Source organism: Lithobates pipiens, unplaced genomic scaffold (assembly GCF_037356315.1).
Source record: "Lithobates pipiens isolate NorthernLeopardFrog02 unplaced genomic scaffold, aLitPip1_a1.2 Scaffold_10, whole genome shotgun sequence".
NCBI lineage: Eukaryota > Metazoa > Chordata > Amphibia > Anura > Ranidae > Lithobates > Lithobates pipiens.
Window position 1 is genome coordinate 85,667,232 of NW_027507686.1, and position 20,868 is coordinate 85,688,099.

The window sequence follows — 20,868 nt, forward strand, 5'->3', positions numbered from 1 at the left end:
CCTGCTTAGGGATATGTAACTACCTAATTTCAGTGTAAATGTTGATCTAGTAAAGGCACAGGTTGACTGAGATATAGCATCTGTCTTGAACAAAGTAAACTGTTAGAACTGATAAGAGAAAAAATTGTGCTTAGTGCAAAAAAAGTATAATGTCTAGAGCTGAATCTACCATCCACCAGATCACACGATGATATCAAATATACAAAAAAGTCCACTCTCTAATCTCTCAAATTAAAGTGATCGTAAAAGAATGATTCAGTTTGAGGAAAGGTAGGTACTGGTTTCTCCAGGGAGGTTATCTGGTCGAGTTGATTATCACTAGAGACATCCGGGAGTTTGATTGGTGTCTCTGCTGGTGTTTCACTGTCAGAAGCTGGAATCATCGAACTTACAACATGCTCTGTTGATCTCTGTGATTAGGGATTAACACAGTCCAGTAAGGGGCTTGTGTGTGTGTGTGTGTGTGTGTGTGTGTGTGTGTGTGTGTGTTTGTTTTTTATTGTGTGTGTTTTTTTTTTTTTTTTTTTTTTTCCCCTTCCAAGAATCTTGCATCCTGCTAGTGGAAGGCTGGAATCCTATACTTACCTTTTGTGCAAATGGATTCACTATTTTTCTGTTTATTTTCACTTTATTTGAGAAATCGTGGACTTTACTTTTATAGTGATGTTTTTTGTCTGTATTTGCACTTTTTTTGTATAATAAATTTTTAGAACAAAATACATATACCAGTGGGTGAGAGATGCAGTATATGTTGCCATTAGAACTCATACTATTTTGCCGTAGTAACGTGTGAAAAAGCATGTTATGCTTGTCTGTGTGCTGCAGTGCCATTCATTGTAAATGATAGCTCAGTCCACCTTACCAACACGTGTAGCAGCGCACCACAGTGCACAGTAATACACTACCATATGTTAATATGCCCTGTGTTACAAAAAAATTCCATGCACGTTTTTTGGTGACTTAGACAGCCCATTCCAATGAATGCACTGCCTTACTGCAATGAAAGTTAATGAGAGTGCCTTAAAGCACTGTAGCTAAGTGCATGCAGCCTAATTCCCATGTTTTACTGGGGAGTAAAGAGTAAGAGGCTGTTTAAAATATTTGAAGCTTAGCAAAAAACATGTTCTCCTATATGTCGCCTAATTCTGACTTGCATTTTACTGCAGCTGCATGAGCCTAGTGTTATGTCATCTTTTGGTGTCCCAAAAGTTCACAGGCCAACAGGTAACCGGTGACCACGACACAAACCTGAAGCTTTATCACTGCACCAAACCACTCTTCCAGATGTTCAGGGGTGAAAATGGCACATCCAAGCCATACAGTTTGTGTGCTCATGGTAAACAAGTGGTATCTCCTGTAGTTGAGTTGAAAATGGAAAAAGGCTCGGAGTGTACTATCAGGCTGATGCACAAGCTTGGAATCCCAGAAGGCTGTCGTCATCACACGTTGATGAAACATTTGCCGTCTTTTAATTTCTACTTTTTATTTTTTACTTTTAATTTGTCCACCTTGCTATTGTTCCCCTCTGTTATAAGCAGCACTATTGTGTCAGCCATCTTGTTGTTGCACCAGGAGAAAGATCAGAACATTTCAGATATGCAATGCATATACTGAAATCTCTAGGTCCTTTTCACAGCTAGATCAGACAGATTGTAGTACAAGCCTACGCCTTGAAGGGGCAGGTGTGCCCCCCTTTCTGGTCACGGCCCACTCTACAAGTGCAATCGGAACGTCTTGGGCCTTCCGACACCAAACATCGGTCACTCAGGTGTGTAAGGTGGCGACCTGGTCGTCTGTCCATACGTTTACCAAGTTCTACAAGGTAGACGTCAGTGCTTCGGCTGATGCCTGTTTTGGCCGCAAAGTTGTGTAGTTGCAATTGGATATGCAAGCTCATTTTTCCTGGTTTTTCGATTAAAAAAACACAGTACTGTTATGTTATGCACTGTTGCATTTCTTCCACAATGTTGCGGTCTTGGGGATCACTCCTGTTGAGGATACCCGGTTATATGATGGTGTTTTTACACACACTGCTGCTGTTGTTGTTTTTTTTTTTGTTTTGTTTTTTTTTGTTTTTTTTTGTGGGTTTAGTTTCACTAGTTCTCACTAGCCATGGTGGATGAAGTTCTTATGCTGTTTTTCCCACCCCTCGTTTGACACTACTTGGGGACGTCCCATTTTGTTACAGAGAGGAGCTGTGTCGGTCTGTGAATATAAGAGAAAATAGGATTTTTTTGTACTCGCCGTAAAATCCTTTTTTCTGTAATTCACCGACAGACACAGCACCCGCCCCTCCTATTTCTTTTTACGTTATACTGCTTGTTGACGTACTGAGTCTGCTAGGGCAGGCTGTGGGGGTGGTAGCCTAGGGACTGCCCCCTGGGCGGAACTGAAAGTTTTGAAGTGTTGTGTTACAACTTTGCCTACTATCTCCAATGATAGGGCTGACAACCCATTTTGTTACAGAGAGGAGCTGTGTCGGTTGGTGAATTGCAGAGAAAAGGATTTTATGGTGAGTACAAAAAATCCTATTTTTGCATGTAAACTCTTCTCTTTTTAGAGAGCTTGCCCCCGGGATCCTGTACTTTTGGTATTAAGGCCATAAAGTTTTACTGAAGGAGGTGCTATTACAAGTCCAGGATTGTGGGTTCCCTGAGGGTCCCCAGCTCCTGAAGGTTTAACGGAACCTATCATGAAGGGTGACGATTGGGTCTGCTGGTTTTTTCCACAGAAAACCCTGCATCAGGCTGAGCATTAATAGCAGCAGCAGGGTTGGACTGTTGCTCAAGCAATGGATGTGATTTCTTCTGGTAGTACCTCTGCTTTGTGCATCGGACTATGGTCAGAAGGAGGGTTGAAACGCCCCCAAAAAAGAGCTAAAAGGGTCTCCCTCAAGTTCTGGTAAGCCTACTCTTCAAATGGCATCCTCCCCTGAGAAAGGGTGGCTGGTCAGAGTGAGATCGGGGTCATGAAATGTTTGCAACTGCGCTGATAGTAATTGGTTAACGTTGAGAGACCAGTTTAAACAGGTGTTCAAGGTTATCCTGCTCAGTAGGCCCAGGAGGCAGCTTTATATTTACAATGGTTGCTATGACAGATTCTATCCTTTTAGGCCTTGCGACCTTCGCTAAGCATCATGCAAGAAGCTCCTGGCTAGTCTTAATTTTTGCTGTGAAACTGGTATCTGGGGATATTTTGGATAATATATCCAAAGAATTTCTAGTGAAAAAGTACCCCTTTTGCCATTTATGTGAAGGAGTAAATGTATTTCTCTTATCGTCTTCCAGGACAGCCTCTGAGACATAGGGCTCCTCCCTCCGGGACAGGAAACACATTCACCAAAATGGTTAAAAGGAGGTCCTCCAGGCCTTCCCCCTTCAGTTTTTGTTTCCTGCCAGATGGGAAAGAAGCATGTGAGGAACCTGGGGAGATCCATGTTCCAGGACTGTCCAGGGGGAGCCTCTGAAGTACCTTCTCCTCTGCCCAAAGAGCCCCTCTGTCTAGTACAGTGAAGAGAGGGCTGCTTGTACACCACTGCCTATAAGCTCGGGGGGGGGGGGGGGGGTGGACCTCTGAAGAGCGGTGGATCTGTTCCGGGTATGGTTATGAACGTACGTGCGTCCGAGGAGTGGCTTCCGCGTTCCAATGAACGGAAGTGACGCAGCTTCTGGCAGGACCACATCATCATAGGGCGCCAGAAGACGAAGGTTCCAGTCTCCCGACACGGCGTGTGTGGCTTGTTGGGTCACCGGAGCCTGTGTAGATCCAGCAGAGGCTGTGACAACAATAAGGAGCCATGGAGGGCACTGCAGCAGTTCAGGCGGTCGACTCTGGTTCTTCTGGCACCGGCACCTCTCAGGTAAGTGTGGTGAGGGTCCACCATGGCTTACTCTGCGAGGGGGTAAGGTCCTTGTGACCGAGGCCATTCCCTGGGTGGGGAACCACAGGTGAAGGGCTGGGCACTTCTCTCCTTCCCCCCTGAGCACAGTGGTGGTGACGGTTGGGAACAGGCTTTCATGATTTGTTTTCTGTCTTTTCTTTTGCTTTCAGGGTAAAGCACAGGACAGATCTCGCATACAGCCTCCAAGGAGAAAGTGTGCTATTTGTGGGACAAAACTTGGGCCCAATTGGGAGAAGCCGCTTTGCCCCGAATGTGTCAATAATTTTATCTAAGGATGACTCTGACAGAGTGTCAGAAGATCCTTTTTGTCAGTAAAAGACAAGATTGCATCCACCTTCAAATCATTTAGAGGAATGATGGATAGGATGGACTCGGGGTCTGACTCTGAGGAAGAGGAAGATTGCTCCAGAGGGTCCAGGTACAAATTGACATTGGCCGATGTGGGGGATTTGTTTAAAGCGATCTGACACCCTAGAGATCAGAAAGGAGTCGGTACAGCTTTCTAATCATGACCTCATGTATCAGGGGGTCTCTGCTCAAAAAAATCCAGTCTTCCTTGTGCACAAATCTCTAGTGGAAGCGATCTTGCTGAAGTGGGAGCACCCTGAGAGGAGAGTAGAGGTTGACCGATATGGGTTTTTCTCTGGCCGATGCCGATATTTAGAAATCATGGCGGCCGATAGCCGATATATGATGCCGATATGTTAGGCCGATTTTATTTTATTTATTTATTTTTAATCCCCCTTGATCTAACACACCTTTCCCACTGGGGCGTTTTTTAAGGCGCTTTTGGGCTAAAAATAGCGCCTGTAAAGTGCCTGCAAAATGGCTCCCCTGCAGTCTGCGTGAAAGACAGAGTGCTTTCACACTGAGGCGATGCGCTGGCAGGATCTTAAAAAAAGAGTCCTGCAAGCAGCACGTTTGGAGTGGTGTATACCGCTCCTCCACCACTCCTGCCCATTGATATGAATGGGCACCACTGCCGAAGCGCATGCAATGTGATTTGGCAGCGGTGCTTCATGGGCGCATTTAACCTCTTCCTTGGCCGCTAGCTGGGTTATATGTGCCCCACTAGCAGCCAAATAGCACTGCTAAAATGATGGTAAAGAGCCGCTAAAACTTGCATTTTACCATCAACGCCTGCCCGCTCCAGTGTGAAAGCAGCCTTCATAAGTGATACAGAAAATTTCTTACACTTAAACATTTATTAAACAAAACAAACCTCCAATCAGTTTACTTGTATGTATGATTTAGCTAAAAAAAAAAAACTATATATTAAGGGTCGGTTCACACAGGGGCGACCCGTCAGGCGATTTAGCCGCTTGACAAGTTGCGTCCCGCTCTATACAATGGAACCGTTCTAATCGGAGAGACTCAAGTCGCTCCGACTTAGAAAAAGGTTCCTGTACGACTTTTGGGGCGACTTGCATTGACTTCTATACAGAAGTCATTTCGCAAGCCGCCTCTAAATTCGGATCCCGGTCGCCTGAGGCAGTCGCGCTGCAAGTCGTGCAAGTGTGAACTTTTGGACAAAAAAAAAAAAAATGGGCTAACTTTACTGTTTTTTTTTTTTTTTTTTTTTAAATGGTGTATTTTTTTTTTCCAAAAAAATGCATTTGAAAGACCTCTGTGCAAATGCCGTATGACATAAAATATTGCAACAACCGCTATTTTATTCCCTAGGATCTCTGCTAAAAAAATATATATCATTTTTGGGGGGTCTAAGTGATTTTTCTGGCAGAAATTACAGGATTTTTACTTGGAAGCAACAAGTGTCAGAAAAGATTTAGTCTTTAAATGGTTAAACTGAGAACTTCTACACACAGAGATGACTTCATTCATTCAAGTGTAAACATTGTATCTTTCTGTTCTTTTCTTGGCAGCCTGCCCAGAGAGGAGGAAAGGGTTGCTATGAAGACTCAGTCAACTTGCACTGACTTCTGTACAGAAGTCATTTCAAAGTCCCGCTGTAGTTCTAAATCGGCTTTTTATCAGCACAATCGGCCGATGCCGATTATTTAAAAAACGGCAAATATCGGCCGATATATCGGCCGGCCGATATATCGGTCGACCTCTAGAGGAGAGCGTTCGTTCTTTTCAGGCAGTCTCAAATGCAGATTTCCCTTCGAGAAGGATGCGGCCCAGCTTTGGAACAAGGTTCCTAAGTTGGATGCACCGCTAGCGAAGGTGTCCAAAAATACTTTTTTTTTTTTTTTTTTTTTTTTGGTTTTTTTAGAATGCTGGTTAACTCAGTTACAGTCTCATATTTCTGCAGGCACGTCCCGACAGCACATGCTGAAATCCTTTCCCTTATTTAAAGCAGTTGGGTTCCTAGCTGATACATCTGCAGAGTCGGTAAAGCTAGTGGCCAGGTCTGCGGCTTTGGTTAATGCGGCAAGAATGGCTGTATGGCTGAAAGCCTGGTGGGGATATGCAGCATCAAAGCTCAGGCTTTGTGGATTGCCTTTCTCAGGCGACCACCTTTTTGGCCCTGGGCTCCAGGAGGCTCTGGAACATACCCAGGACAAGAAGAAAGCCTTTCCAGAGAAAAAGAAGTTTGAGAGCAGATGTCTTTTTCGAGGGCTTAGGCAACAAACCCAGCAGGAGAGAGAGGGTCGGCCTATAAAACACTGGTCACAAGGGGCGCGGCAGAGGAGGAATACTATTCAATCTCAAAATCGCAGTGACTCCTGTGTTCCAGTGGGAGCAAGGTTGGGGGATTTCCTCCCACAATGGATAAACGCAACTTCAAGTCCGTTTATTAGAGATAATAAAAAAAAACGGTTACAAGTGGACGTTCTGTGCCATTCCCCCACCTACCTACCAAGTTACCCAGAGAGTGGGAGAAGGCAGAAGCTCTGAGTCTGCTGTTGGGAGAGTTGTTAGATCAACAGGTCCTCAGCCAAGTACCAGATGCGGAACACGGATGGGGGGGTATATTCCCACGTGTTCGTAGTTCGAAAGCCATTAGGCAAATTCGGGTTGATCCTCAATCTCAAGCCCCTGAACAGGTTTATCAGGGACGCATATTTGCATATATCTATACATCAGGAATTCCAGAAATTCCTCACGTTGGCAGTCAGGATGAACTTGGAAATTCTCCACTTCCAGTTCAAGGCACTTCCGTTTGTAAAATCCTGGGAGAGGATTCTAGGCCAAAGGTCCTGGCAAAAGTCCTAGCTCCGTTGCAGGTCAGGGCCAATACAGTGATCCCCTATTTGGAAGATTTTCTGTTTGTCGCCTGGTTTCACCAGCAGTTAGAAGAGGATCTACAGGAGGCGCAACACTTTCTGCGTTCTCTTGGTTGGTTGATCAATCTGGACTAGTCCCAGTTGATCCCAACCCAGGAAGTACTGTATCTGGGTTACAGAATCTCCTCTGTAGAGGGGAAGGTTTTTCTCCCATCAGAGAAGGTAGGTCTCGCAGTAGCGCGGCTTCAGACCAACCAGGAAGCCCAGGTCAGAGATGTCATGAGAGTGATAGGCTTAATTATATCCTTTTTTCCAGCAGTCCCTTGGGCAAGGATTATCCAGTGCCCGCTGCAGGCTCTTCTTCTGCATTGTTGGGATGGCAGCCAACAAGGCTTGGATCAACCCATGCGGATACCCACCAGGGTCAAAAGAACTTTGTGGTGGTGGCGAACCAGTCACAAGTTGGACAGGGGTCTGTGGTGGTGCAGAGGGCGATAGGAGCCTTCCAGCAAAAAAAATAAGGGGACAACACTTCCAAGTAAGGTCGGACAATGCAGCTGTTGCATATATAAACAAGCAGGGGGACCAGGAGCCCTGCTTTGCAGAAGATAGCAGGAGAGATTTTCTCTTGGGCCGAGATTAATCTAGTGTCTCAGTGGTTCATCTAAAAGGGGCTCAGAACTCGCTGGCGGACTTTCTCAGTCACCAGTGTGCAAAACAGGATGAATGGTCAATCAACCAGGAAGTGTTTGAGCAGGTCTTGGGGCATACCAGAGGTGGATTTGTTCGCCTCAGAAAGCAACAAGAAGGTTGCTCAGTTCTTCTCCCTGCACTCGCAGGATCAAGCCAGAGGGATAGATGCCTTTGCCAGTGCATGGCACTTCAACCTGTGCTATGCCTTTCCCCCAGTAAGGCTGGTTGCGGCGGTCCTTCAGAAATTTCAGACCCAGGTAACGGATCTCATTCTGATAGCCCTGTTTTGGCCAAGAAGGGCCTGGTTTGCAGTCCTAAAGAGATTGGCAATATCTCCTCCGATTCATCTTCCGAGGAGGGAGGATCTCGTTGCACAAGGTCCTAGCTGGCATCCTCAAATAGAGACCCTTAGACTTGCAGCGTGGTATCTGAGGAACAGCTGTTAAGGGCCCAAGGTTTTTCAGAAGGGGTCATCAAGACTCTCTTAGAATGCCGTAAGCCAGTGACCAGGGCCATTTACACCAAGGTGTGGAAGAGGTTCAATTCCTGGTTGGCAGAACAGGGGCAGGAAGATCCAGGTATCCCAGCAGTGCTGGACTTCTTACAGGCAGGAGTGGAATTAGGGCTTTCTGTCAGCACCTTGAAGGTACAGGCTGTCGCTTTAATAGTCTTTCTTCAGGTCCCCCTGCAGTAAGATCGTTTTGTAAAGAATTTCTTTAAAGCCCTCTCCAGGTCCAGGCCAGTAAAGGTCCGAGCCTGTCCCTCAGCCTTGGTACTTTGTGCTCTTACAAGGAGTCCCTTCGAACCTCTGGAGAAATCTAAAGCTAAATGGGTATTTTTAAAAACTGCTTTTTTGATTGCTATTACCTCAGCCAGAAGAGTGAGTGAGTTGCAGGCGCTCTCGATTACAGAGCCTTTTTTTTGTTGATTTTGGAGGATAGGGTTGTGCTTAAAACAGATTCTAGTTTCCTCCCCAATGTTTCTTTTACTTTTCACAGAACTCAAGACATTATCCAACCAACATTTTACTCCTCCTCAGAAGGTGATGAGGAAGGAGGACTCAGTTTAGTTGTTGATGTTAGGCGTAGCCTTTTAGTTTATTTAAAAATTAGCAAAGACTTCAGGAAGTCGGAATCTGTTTGTGAATTTTGCAGGGTCCCGCAAAGGATTTAAGGCATATAAATCCACCATAGCCAGATGGATTAAGATGACTGTTTTAGAGGCATACAGGTTGGCAGGGAGGCAAGCGCCTCTAGTTAAGGCACATTCAACTATGGTGGCAGCTTCGTGGGCAGAGAAGGGCGGTGCCGCTCCGGAGGAGATCTGCAGAGCAGCGTCGTAGTCCAGCTACTCTACGTTCGCAAAGCATTACCTCCTGGACCTGGCTGCCGATAAGGATCAGGCATTTGGGAGAAAGGTCCTCCAGGCAGTGGTCCTGCCCTAACAGAGCAAGTTCTTTGCTTTATCATCTCAGAGGCTGTCCTGAAAGACGATAAGAGAAAACCGGAGTTGGACTTACCAGTAACTCTTTTTTTCTAGGAGTCTTCCCGGACAGCCTGGTTTCCCACCCAGAGTTTTATAGCTGGAGCAAAAGGGGATATACTAATGTTGTGCCAGTGTGTTATGTCTTTCAGAGCTTTCCGGCGGTTCTTGTGGAAACTGAAGGGGAAGGCCTGGAGGACCTCCTTTTAACCATTTGGGTGAATGTGTTTCCTGTCCCGGAGGGAGGAGCCCTATGTCTCAGAGGCTGTCCTGGAAGACTCCTAGAAAAAGAGTTACCGGTAAGTCTAACTCCGGTTTTTAGTTTCAAAGCTCCTTCTTCTGTGCCAGGGGCATCAGCCTCCAGGTAGTCATGACCGCTTCCGCCGCCAGGTTCAAAAGGTAATCCTCAGGGTTAACCCCAGGGACAAAAGAGGTCTTGGGGAGGAAGCCTACAAAATACTGAAGCCTCAGAAGTACTGAAGCCTCCTTATGGGGAGGTGCCCCTGCTTGCTCAATAGGGAGAATTCTTCCGCAGTTCTCGGAGATCTGGCAGATGGAGTGTCAAGACGAATGGGGGACTTCCTCAATAGCACCAAGGTACAAACTGGAGTTCCTGTCTCCCTGTTTTCTCAGTTCAAACGTTTCTAAGGATCCAGAGAAGAAGCCTTTCTCAAGCATTGGACCATCTTTTGGCAAAAAGCATTCATGGTGGCCCCCATGTAAGAGCAGAGTTTGGGGTTTGGTTAAATCAAAATGGACTTTCTGGATCTCAAAAATCTAAATTCAATTCCTGAATATATCTTCCACCCTCCTCCTCCTCCCATGAAGTCATTCCAATCCGTTGTCTCCATCCTACAAGGAGGAGAACTTCTGGTGTCAAATATGCATATCTCCATATGCCTATTTCCTCGTTCATGACTTTTCAAAATGGAAAATCTTAATTTTCAGTGTGTAGCTCTGCTTCTGATCTAGCTACTGAACCTCGAGTACAAAGGTTCTTGCTCCTCTTGTAGCCAGATTTGAGGGCCCAAGGTATAAACAATTATGGTTTACCTAGTCAATCTGGTCTTGATAGACCAATCGGTAGCCTGCTTAGACCAAATTATGGTCAGCACATTCAACTACCTGGAATATCTAGGTCAGATTCTCAACCTAGGAGAAATCGTCTTTAAAACCATGAAGAAGGCTAAAATACTTGGGTCTGATCATAGGTATACCCAGAAAAAGGTATTAGTTCCCCAGGCAAAGATCAGCACCATTAAGGAACTGATTTTAGGTGGTCAACGCAAGATGAATTTCTCATCTCAACTTTGCATGAGGTTGTTGGGAAAGATGGCCGTTCCTTATGCTCAGTTTCATCAAGACTGCTGCGAAACAACAGTATCCTATCGGCTTCAAACAAAAGGGTTCAAACTCTACATTTCCAATTTGTCTGCCACAGCCACATCACTCTGATCTTGGAGGCTAAGCAGGGTTGGGCCTGGTTAGTACCCGGATGAAAGACCACTGGAAATACCAGGTGCTGTAGGCTGACTGCGCCAAAACCTCAGTTTATGGTTAATATCCAAAAATCTGCAAAGGGGAAAATCCTTCCTTTTTAGTTACCTGGTAAATGGTAACAACATACGCCAACCTTTTTTGTTTAGGTTGGGGAACAGTCTTGAAAGAGGCAACTGTCCAAGAGAAGTGGCCCAGATCAGAAATGGCCTTACCCATTAACATTTTAGAAAATTGAGGCAGAGCACTTGGTCCTGAGGGCCTGAACATTCAGTTTACGGTATTGTCCTGCCAGGATTCAATCTGTCAATACCACAGCAGTAGCATATATTTTTTGCTAATGGGGCACAAGATGTTATGTGGCCCAGAGATAGGCAAAGTACATTGTTTTCTGCCCAAGATAGGATATGATTCATCTATCGGCAGTCTTCATTCTAGGAATAGAAAATTTGTCAGGTGGACTACTTGAGTCACCAGCAGTTGTTACCAGGAAAATCGTTCCTTCACCCTGTTGTCTTCCTGTCAATATGTCAAAGATGGGGGATCCCAGACATAGATCTGTTTGTGTCCAGGATTCCACAAAGAAATCAACAACTTTGTCAAGAACAAAGGATCCGCTAGCATGCGGAGCAGATGCCTTGCTGTTACCGTGGAATCTGTTCTGTTCTCACTGATTTATGCATTCCCTCCTATTCTGCCTGCATCCACAACTTCTTCGCACAATCAAGCAGGAAGGGAAGTCATTGATTCTTGTGACCCCCAGCAGGGCCCAGGAAATCTTGGTATGCAGAGATCATAAATAGGGCAGTAGGGGACCCGTGGACCCTACCATTATGGCCAGACCTTCTCTTGCAAGGGACGGAGTACCATCCTACTTTACAAACGCTAAATTTAACGGTTTGGCTATTGAGACAGCTGTCAGGTTCATTTGTTTTCTACCTTTAGTTAATGCAAGGGAGCCATCCTCCATAATTATATTATGATGTCTGGGAAACATGTTTTCTAGTGTGACACCAGGAGCTGCACCCCAGCAAATAGGTCAAAGGTAGATTCCTTTAATTTCTGCAGATGGGGTGAGAAATAAATCTGAGTGCTTTCTAAGGACAGGTCTCGGCCTTATCGGTATTATTTCAATAACACACTTGCTTCAAATTTTTTGGTTTGTAACTTATTCAGGGGGTAACACAGCTTAAACATCCGATTAGGTAACCCCTGAACCCTTGGGACTTGAATTTTGAGTTTTGTCGGCATTACAAAACAACCTTTTGTGGCCCGATACAACATATTTCCCTTGGTCCTTTTTTGACAAGGAAACTTTTTTTTTTTTTTTTTTTCTGGTAACCATATCTGCTGCAAGAAGGGCATCAGAATTGGCTGCTCTTTATTGCAAAAGAGCCATATTTTTATTATTCACAAGGATAAGTTAGTATTGCGTCCTCATCCTAACTTTTTACCAAAGATAGTATCAGGTTTTTATATAAACCTTGTTATTGTTCTAACTTCATTTTTCCAGAACCCTGTTCTTTGGAAGAAAAATCACTACATTCTCGATGTGGTGAGAGCAGTCAAAGTCTATTTAGAGGGGATTTGCTCAGATTCAGAAAACGGATGTTTTGTTTGTGTTGCCTGAAGGTCCTAAAAGAGGACAGTCAGCATCAAAATCTACTATTCTAAATAGATCCGAAAAGTAATCATTCAAGCTTATGGTTTTAAAGAGGTAGATTCCACCCTCTCAAATCAAAACGCACTCCTCTAGGGCTGTTAGTGCTTCGTGGGCGGTGCATCACCACCTCCATGGCTCAATTTTGCAAGGCCGCAACTTCAATCCATACATTTACCAGATTCCATCTGGTGGATGTAAAGACACACAGAATATCGCCTTTAGACACAGTGTACTGCAGGCAGTAGTTTAAATCCTCTGTTCTCATGGTGCCCTAATTTGGTTGCCCCCCTCCCCTCCAGTTGGCATTGCTCTGACATCCCACATTAGTTACTATGGCTCTGTGTCCCGTCATGTACGAGATTAAAGAAAATAGGATTTTTATAACCGCTTACCTGTAAAATCCTTTTTCTTTTGATGTACATCACGGGACACAGAGGTCCTGTCCCTCTTTCTAATATACATGTGTATTGCTTTGCTACAAAACTGAGATACTACCAGTAGGGGGGGGGTTATATAGGGAGGCAACTTCCTGTTTATACTGTGCCAGTGTCCAACACCTGTAGGTGGACTATAATCCACATAGTAATTACTATGGCTCTGTGCCCCGTGATGTACAGTACTTCAAAAGAAAAGGATTTTACAGGTAAGCTGTTATAAAAATCCTATTCTTCAAAGCTTATATGTTAGAAGCTGATTGGTTACTATGCACAGCTGGTCTAGATTCTGAGTGCTCCAGTTTTAATAAATCTCCCACTATGTGTCTACTGCAATAAAAAACTCTTCCTGTTTCCTCCTTCCAAGTTTTTAATTTAAAGGTAAAGTTCTATTTTCATGCAATGTACATTAACGCAGCCCAGCAATGTAAAATGGGCCTTTATAAGCACCTTAACATTGCACTCATTATCAGTACTGGACATTAACCAATATAATAACTACTGGAAGTTTTGCCCATGGTGCCAAGTAACATAAATAACAATGTGTTCAAACAAATACAACCAATTTTGACATAAAAACATATACCAGTGTGCATATATTGTTGGTAATGGTGCATGTTCATAATTACAGAAGCACTGAAGTTGTTATATTCTTAAAGCTATAGTCACTACGCGTTTTGTACGGGAACGCCTACTTTAGCAGGAGACAGACAAAATTTGGTTTGCGTGTGTCTGTGGACCACATTATAAACAAAATAACATAGGGAAATGTATTAAGTAGCGCATGCACGTGTCGTCATCTGGCGCCACTGTTGCCTCGCTGTGACGTTGCACACGTGCTGCAGCTGTTAACATGCCGCATCTCTGCAGCGTTTCACCATCATGAGCGGCATGGCAAGGGGTTTGGCTGTGTATACAGCTGTGCCCTAATTAGAGGTCGACCGATATATCGGCCGATATTTGCCATTTTTTAAATAATCGGCATCGGCCGATTGTGCTGATAAAAAGCCGATTTAGAACTACAGGGGGACTTTGAAATTACTTCTGTATAGAAGTCAGTGTGAGTTGCCTGAGTCGTCATAGCAACACTTTCCTCCTCTCTGGGCAGACTGCCAAGAAAAGAACTAAATGATACAATGTTTACACTTGAATGAATGAAATCATCTCTGTGTGTAGAAGTTCTCAGTTTAACCATTTAAAGACTAAATCTTTTCTGACACTTGTTGCTTACAAGTAAAAATCCTGTATTTTCTGCCAGAAAATCATTTAGACCCCCCCAAAAATTATATATATTTTTTAGCAGAGATCTTAGGGAATAAAATAGCGGTTGTTGCAATATTTTATGTCACACGGCATTTGCACAGAGGTCTTTCAAATGCATTTTTTTGGGGAAAAAAATACACTATTTAAAAATAAAATAAAACAGTAAAGTTAGCCCATTTTTTTTTTTTTTCGTCCAAAAGTTTTGACTACCTGTTTTTATTTAATACATAGGTTTTTTTTTTTTTTTTTTTATCTAAATCATACATACAAGTAAACTGATTGGAGGTTTGTTTTGTTTAATAAATGTTTAAATGTAAGAAATTTTCTGTATCACTTATGAAGGCTGCTTTCACACTGGAGCGTTGATGGTAAAACACAAGTTTTAGCGGCTCTTTACCATCATTTTAGCGGTGCTATTTGGCTGCTAGTGGGGCACATATAACCCAGCTAGCGGCCAAGGAAGAGGTTAAATGCGCCCATGAAGCACTGCTGCCAAATCGCATTGCATGCGCTTCGGCAGTGGTGCCCATTCATATCAATGGGCAGGAGTGGTGGAGGAGCGGTATACACCACTCCAAACGTGCTGCTTGCAGGACTTTTTTTTTTAAGATCCTGCCAGCGCATCGCCTCAGTGTGAAAGCACTCTGTCTTTCACACAGACTGCAGGGGAGCCATTTTGCAGGCACTTTACAGGCGCTATTTTTAGCCCAAAAGCGCCTGAAAAACGCCCCAATGGGAAAGGTGTGTTGGATCAAGGGTGGGATTAAAAAAAAAAATTTATAATAAATAAAAAAGGAAAAAAAATAAATAAATAAAATAAAAATCGGCCTAACATATCGGCCCAAAAAAAATCGGCATCATATATCGGCTATCGGCCGCCATGATTTCTAAATATCGGCATCAGCCAGAGAAAAACCCATATCGGTCGACCTCTAGCCCTAATTACATGAAGCATGGTGGGGAGCTGCTCCCAGGGCTGGTACAACCTTTAAAAGGGCTTGGTCTTTTCTCTATTTCCTGCTACTCCAGTGGTCACACTGCTGGTGTGGCCTCCACTGTGGCCCTGTGGTTCTCTCGCTCTCTCATTATGTGGCCTTCTTTCTCTTAATTACTGGCAGTTTACTTTTCAACATAATCACATTACTGAGCTCTGAAAATTTTTCTTGCCTTGTAAAATTTTTCTCTTCACTTTTTAACTTGTCTGACTGCCCTCTGAATTCTACTTTTAATTTGTCCACCTGCACTCTTCATAAAACTTTAAACTCGACTAACTTACCTGTTTTTTAGGCCCTGTTCACACATGAACGAAGCTGCGGCGTTGCTTTTATTTTGCACGTTTTCAAATGGTCTTCCCTTCACTCTAAGCCCTTGTACACACGGTCGGACATCCCGACAACAAAGTCCGCCGGATTTTGTCTGAAACTTGTGTTGCATACACACTGTCGGACACAATTGTCAGAAAATCCGATCGTTCAGAACGCGGTGACGTTATTTGTTACGACGGGACTACATTCAGGCTAGTAGCCAATAGCTTTGGTCTAGGAATTTGATCTGAGCATGCGTGCCACTTTATCGGAATTCTCTACAAACGATAGGACAAAGTCCCATCGGACCATGTTGTCGGAAAATTTTATAGCCCAGCTCTGAAACTTTGTCAGTTGGATATTCCGACGGAAACACTCCGATGGAGCCCACATGCAGTCAGATTATCTGATAACACGGTCCGATCGGACATTTTCCCTCGGAATGTCCGACCGTATGTACAAAAGCTAAGAGTGCATTCACACCTGAGTGTTTCCTTTTCAGGCAGAAAGTTGTGCGTTTTTTGCCGCTGTTTTGCACAGGTCAAAAGGTCACCAATGTAGAAAGCAGAAAAATGCACATAACCTGCCCAAAAAGAAGATTGTGTACTTTTTTTGAGCTGCAGGCTACAAAACCCTGAACAGGGACCATTTAAATTTACGGAATTTTGCTTGTTGGGCATGTGTTTTTTGTGTGTGTGTGTGTGTGTGTTTTTTTTTTTTTTTTGGGGGGGCGCATTTTACAAGCTGAAAATGCATAGGGGTGAATGCAGCCTTAACACACATCAAGGACGCTCATGTACCAAATATTAGCACTAGACCAGTTGTTTTTTGTTTTAACCACATTTTGCTGTTGTGGCAAAATTGTAGCACCCTTGGAGTGTCTTTGGGAATGAATGGCTCTGTGTTGCACATTTTACCATGCTTTTGGAATTGTGGGCAAAATCACAACAATTCTGCCGATCATTCCAAACCGCCAAGTGTGAACAGGGCATTAAAGAAAGTTGGTATTGATGTCAACTGTACCTAATGCAATACGTTTGTTGCAGAATGCATGATCTTACTAATTATTTTATATATTCCTGTTTTAGGTACAAGACCAAGCATGCACCAGAAGAACTGCTGAACGTCCTTTTACCTGGATGTATAGAGGAACATGTTTGTAATTTGATGCATGTACAGCTGGCTGTAAACTTTTGATGCCTTTTAGAAAGATGGTATTTTCAGAGCCTACATACCTTCTCTTGGAAAATAATTATTTTAATGCAAGGTAACCTCTGTCAGCTCAAAGTAAACCTTTAACATCTTCAAGGCCTTTTTTGACAAATGCACTTACATCTGTTTCCAGGACCTTACTTCCATTTGTTCAATCAGTCCCATAGACTTGCGATAATCTCACCTGATCATATTGATTATGATTCTATCGGGAATTATCATATCTCTATGGGTACTATGCAGCCCACGGGGAGCTAAGGCAAAGGGGCAACTTCCTTTTAAAATTATTGGCCACAATTGTGGTTTTTTTTTTTCCCTCCATTATTTTTAAAGACTATTCATGTAATATAAGGTTAATTACACATTATCACAATATTCTATGCCAAGTTAGAATCCAGATAACGTCTATCATTTCTATTTATTTTTGGAGAAGTGACACCAGTAGACAGGTTTTGCTTATGGTGCCAGCAGATATGTGCCCGAAAGCTCCAGTGGTGAAAATCCAGCCCTGACAAATGTGTACGTGTGTTTTATGGTCAATTTTAAAGACTGGCTGTGGGATCATCAGGTGGTTCTGAGAGACGTTTTTCAGCTGTAAAAATTACACTGATAAATGTCGCTCACCAGCGTTCAGCGTTTTTTTTTTTTTCAATGGATCAAAAACATTAATGTGGAAAAACGCTATTGCAAAAACTTTGAGAAGGTTGAAAAACTCACTGCAAAGCGACTTCTTTTTTTTTTTTTATAACGTTATTTTAATGTCCAGTGTGCATGAGGCCTAAGGATCAAACGGTCACAGGCGGTAGCGAGACAAAGTGAGTTACTACTGTAATGACTCAGGCTTGCTTCCTCCCTCCTATTGAATGAATGGCGTGGTAGGGAAGAGAAAGGCAATCGTTTGTTTCCAGGGAGAATGGCTCCTCCTCCTCGTCCTCGTCTTGCACTCTTTGAGGGAATGCAAAGTGATCTGAGTGGCTCCCATGCCAAGCAATTCCGGTGTTCACAGTGCAGTAGGGTTTGCGGTTCAGCATGGGACCTGAAAGATAGTGGAGATCACTGGAGTAGCAGTGTCTGCTACAGTGATTTCCAACTTGATGGATCCCACAGGTATGGCATAATTTTTTTTTTTTTTTTTTTTCTCTCTATATATTTATTTTCTTTTTCTTCTCTAAAATTACATTTGGATAAGTATTTTGCACACGTTCACTGGCAAGCACATATTAATTCCATACCCCACTGACCAGTTAATTATTATTTTTACAATATATTACAAAATAGATCTCTACATAGAAAGTTTACCTCTCTAAGTAACAGCTGACAATTGATCCCAAAGAGACAGTGGGACAAGGATATCTCTATGAGAGAAACAGCTTCCCTTTACTTACAGTACTGCTGTCAGATGGGCACACCTGTCAATCCCCCATCAGACATATAGTCAAATACAGAATATTCCACTTGTAGGTTAAATACATGGTAATGATTCAAATTAGTTGGGCATCACAATATGTTATCCAAGTTGCATGTATGGGGAAATAAGAGCACATCTATAAGTGTAGAGAAAATTTAGGGAAAACGTGCCTTGTACACTATAGCTTTTTCGTATATGACTAGGAGCCCATACGTAAGGTCTGCCACTCACCGCTCCGTATAGAGTCCTATAATGCCTTGTACACACGGTCGGACATTCCGACAACAAAATCCATCAGATTTTTTTCTCGACGGATTTTGTGTCAAACTTGACGTGCATACACATGGTCGAACAAAGTTGTCGGAAAATCCGATCGTCTGTCCGTGACGTTCATTGTGTACAACAGGACTACGTAGAGGCTCGTAGCCAATAGCTTTGGTCTCGTAAATTAATCTGAGCATGCGTGGCACTTTGTCCGTCGGAATTCTCTACAAACGGTCGGAAAAAGTCAGATCGGATATTGTTGTGGGAAAATTTTAGATCCGGCTCTCAAACTTTTTCCGTCAGAGTTTCCGACTGAAAAAGTCCAATAGAGCCAGTGTTTCTCAAATCCAGTCCTCAGGCCCCCCCAACAGGTCATGTTTTCAGGTTTTCCATTATTTTTCACAGGTGATTTGATCAGTTTCACTGCCTTAGCACTTACCACAGCCGTTTCATCTGAGGGAAATCCTGAAAACATGACCTGTTGGGGGGGCCTGAGGACTGGATTTGAGAAACACTGAATAGAGCCCAAATATGATCGGATTTTCCAACAGCATAATCCGATCGGACCTTTTCCGTCAGAATTTCTGATGGTGTCTACAGGGCATAAGTTTTCCCAGGGGTGACATTCAAATTAGTTCCAATATCCTCACAGGGACTGGACATCACCCTCACCCCATTGTGTGTGCTGTTTGTTTTTTGCTTTTACCCTATTTTATGTACAGTATATCAAGGTTCTAATGGAATAATCATAAGCATTGCAGCGACTGCACTATGCAGGGTGGCTCCTGGTACTCTTGCACACACACCACTATATGTAGGGGAGCTCCGGATCGCCTATGTGGTGTATTTGGATAACACAAGTACCTTTTGTATGCATCTATGTATGTTCACTGATATTTAACCGCTTCCCGACCGCCTCACACAGATATACTGTGGCAGAAGGGCACGTACAGACAGATTAACATACTTGTACATCGCCATTTAAGAGGCAGCTTGTAGGCGCCCGCCAGGAGTTCCATGACCGTGATCACGGGTCCCGAGGACCTGATGTCCACGGGGATACCCGTGGTCGTCTCACGGTGAGGATGAACGGGGAGATGCTAATGTAAACACGCATCTCCCCATTCTGCCTAGTGACACTGTCACTGATAAGCACTCCCGATTACAGGGAGAGCTGATCAGTGAGGTGTCACACACAGCCCCCCCCCCCCCCCCCCACAGTTAGAATCACTCCCTAGGACACACTTAAACCCTACAGTCCCACCTAATGGCTAACGCCTTCACTGCCAGTGACCTTTTTACAGTAATCTGTGTAATTTTTTTTTAGCATTGATCACTGTATTAATGCCAATGGTCCCAGAAATGTGTCAAAATTGTCCGATGTGTTCACCATAATGCCGCAGTCACGATAAAAATTTCTGATCGCTGCCATTACTAGTGAAAAAAAAAAATGTTCTTTTGTTTATAGCTCAAAAATAAAAACCGTAAGAGGTGATCAAATACCACCAAAAGAAAGCTCTATTTGTGGGGAAAAAAGGATGTCAATTTTGTTAGGGAGCCACATCGCACGACTGCACAATTGTCCGTTAAAGTGATGCAATGCCGATTCGCAAAAAGTGCTCTGGTCAAAAAGGGGGTAAATTCTTCCGGGGCTTAAGTGGTTAAATATATACTTTACTATTGATGCGGTGTGCTCTGACTTATCAATATTTACCTTTTTTATTATTTGTAGACAGTTCTCTGATATACCTGATGTTGTCGTGAGGAAGCGGGCTGTATTAACTCGTGAAAAATCTAGAGATTCCCTCGCCCCACTAGCCATTAGAATCAGCTATGTTGAGATCAAATTTTTTTTTTTATATACTGTGATGATAATTGGTCAGTGGAGAAAATGAGGTATAGTGTACAGTATTAATATGTGCTTGTCGGTAACTGTGTGCAAACTGATACTCCAAATGTCATAATTTTATATAAGAACAAAGTACTTTTTTTTTTTCCATTGTTAATATCGCTAAATAAATTTGATATATTTTTTATATAGCTGTGTATTGGTGCCTCAAAAGTCAGACCAATCTTGGTTCTTGTGGAAATACATTTACTGTATATTTTAAAAACTTTGTTGCACATCAGAAATGGATCTCATAATATTGCAGGTGACACAATACTTGTATATGCACACAAATACTGGATTAGATTATTTAACATAAGTTAGCTAATTAAATTGTATGTTTCATCTGGTTGATGTTGTTCAGCATCGGAACGCTATCCCTGGACTTCATAGACTGGTGCAGATGGATTTTGTAAAAGTGGCACAGCGTGCATCTTAAAAGTGGCACAGCGTGTGCCAAATTTATGTACCTGTCTAGAACCTGTACTTTATTTTGGTGCTTGGTCCACCACTTCTAGAGCACAAGAGACACTTTCACAAAACTTGTCTGTATCAGGGTCTTTGTACGCCAAAAGAAAGTTGGTCCTTAATTAGCCCAACTTTTGTAAGATAGGAACTGTATTTTATTTTGAATTTGGCATAGCCATTGCGCCACAATGTACATGGCA

At 43.3% G+C, this 20,868-nt stretch overlaps 1 protein-coding gene across 1 annotated transcript in view; it reads left to right on the plus strand.

The window, feature by feature from the left end:
• Nucleotides 1-16,736, plus strand: part of ZDHHC24 (zDHHC palmitoyltransferase 24) — a 36,401-nt gene extending 19,665 nt beyond the window's left edge. Inside the window, exon 5 of the mRNA XM_077456592.1 lies at nucleotides 16,517-16,736. The gene's annotated coding sequence lies outside the window, so the exon portion shown is untranslated. The remainder of the gene's footprint in view (nucleotides 1-16,516) is intronic.
• The last annotated feature ends 4,132 nt before the right edge of the window (nucleotides 16,737-20,868 follow it).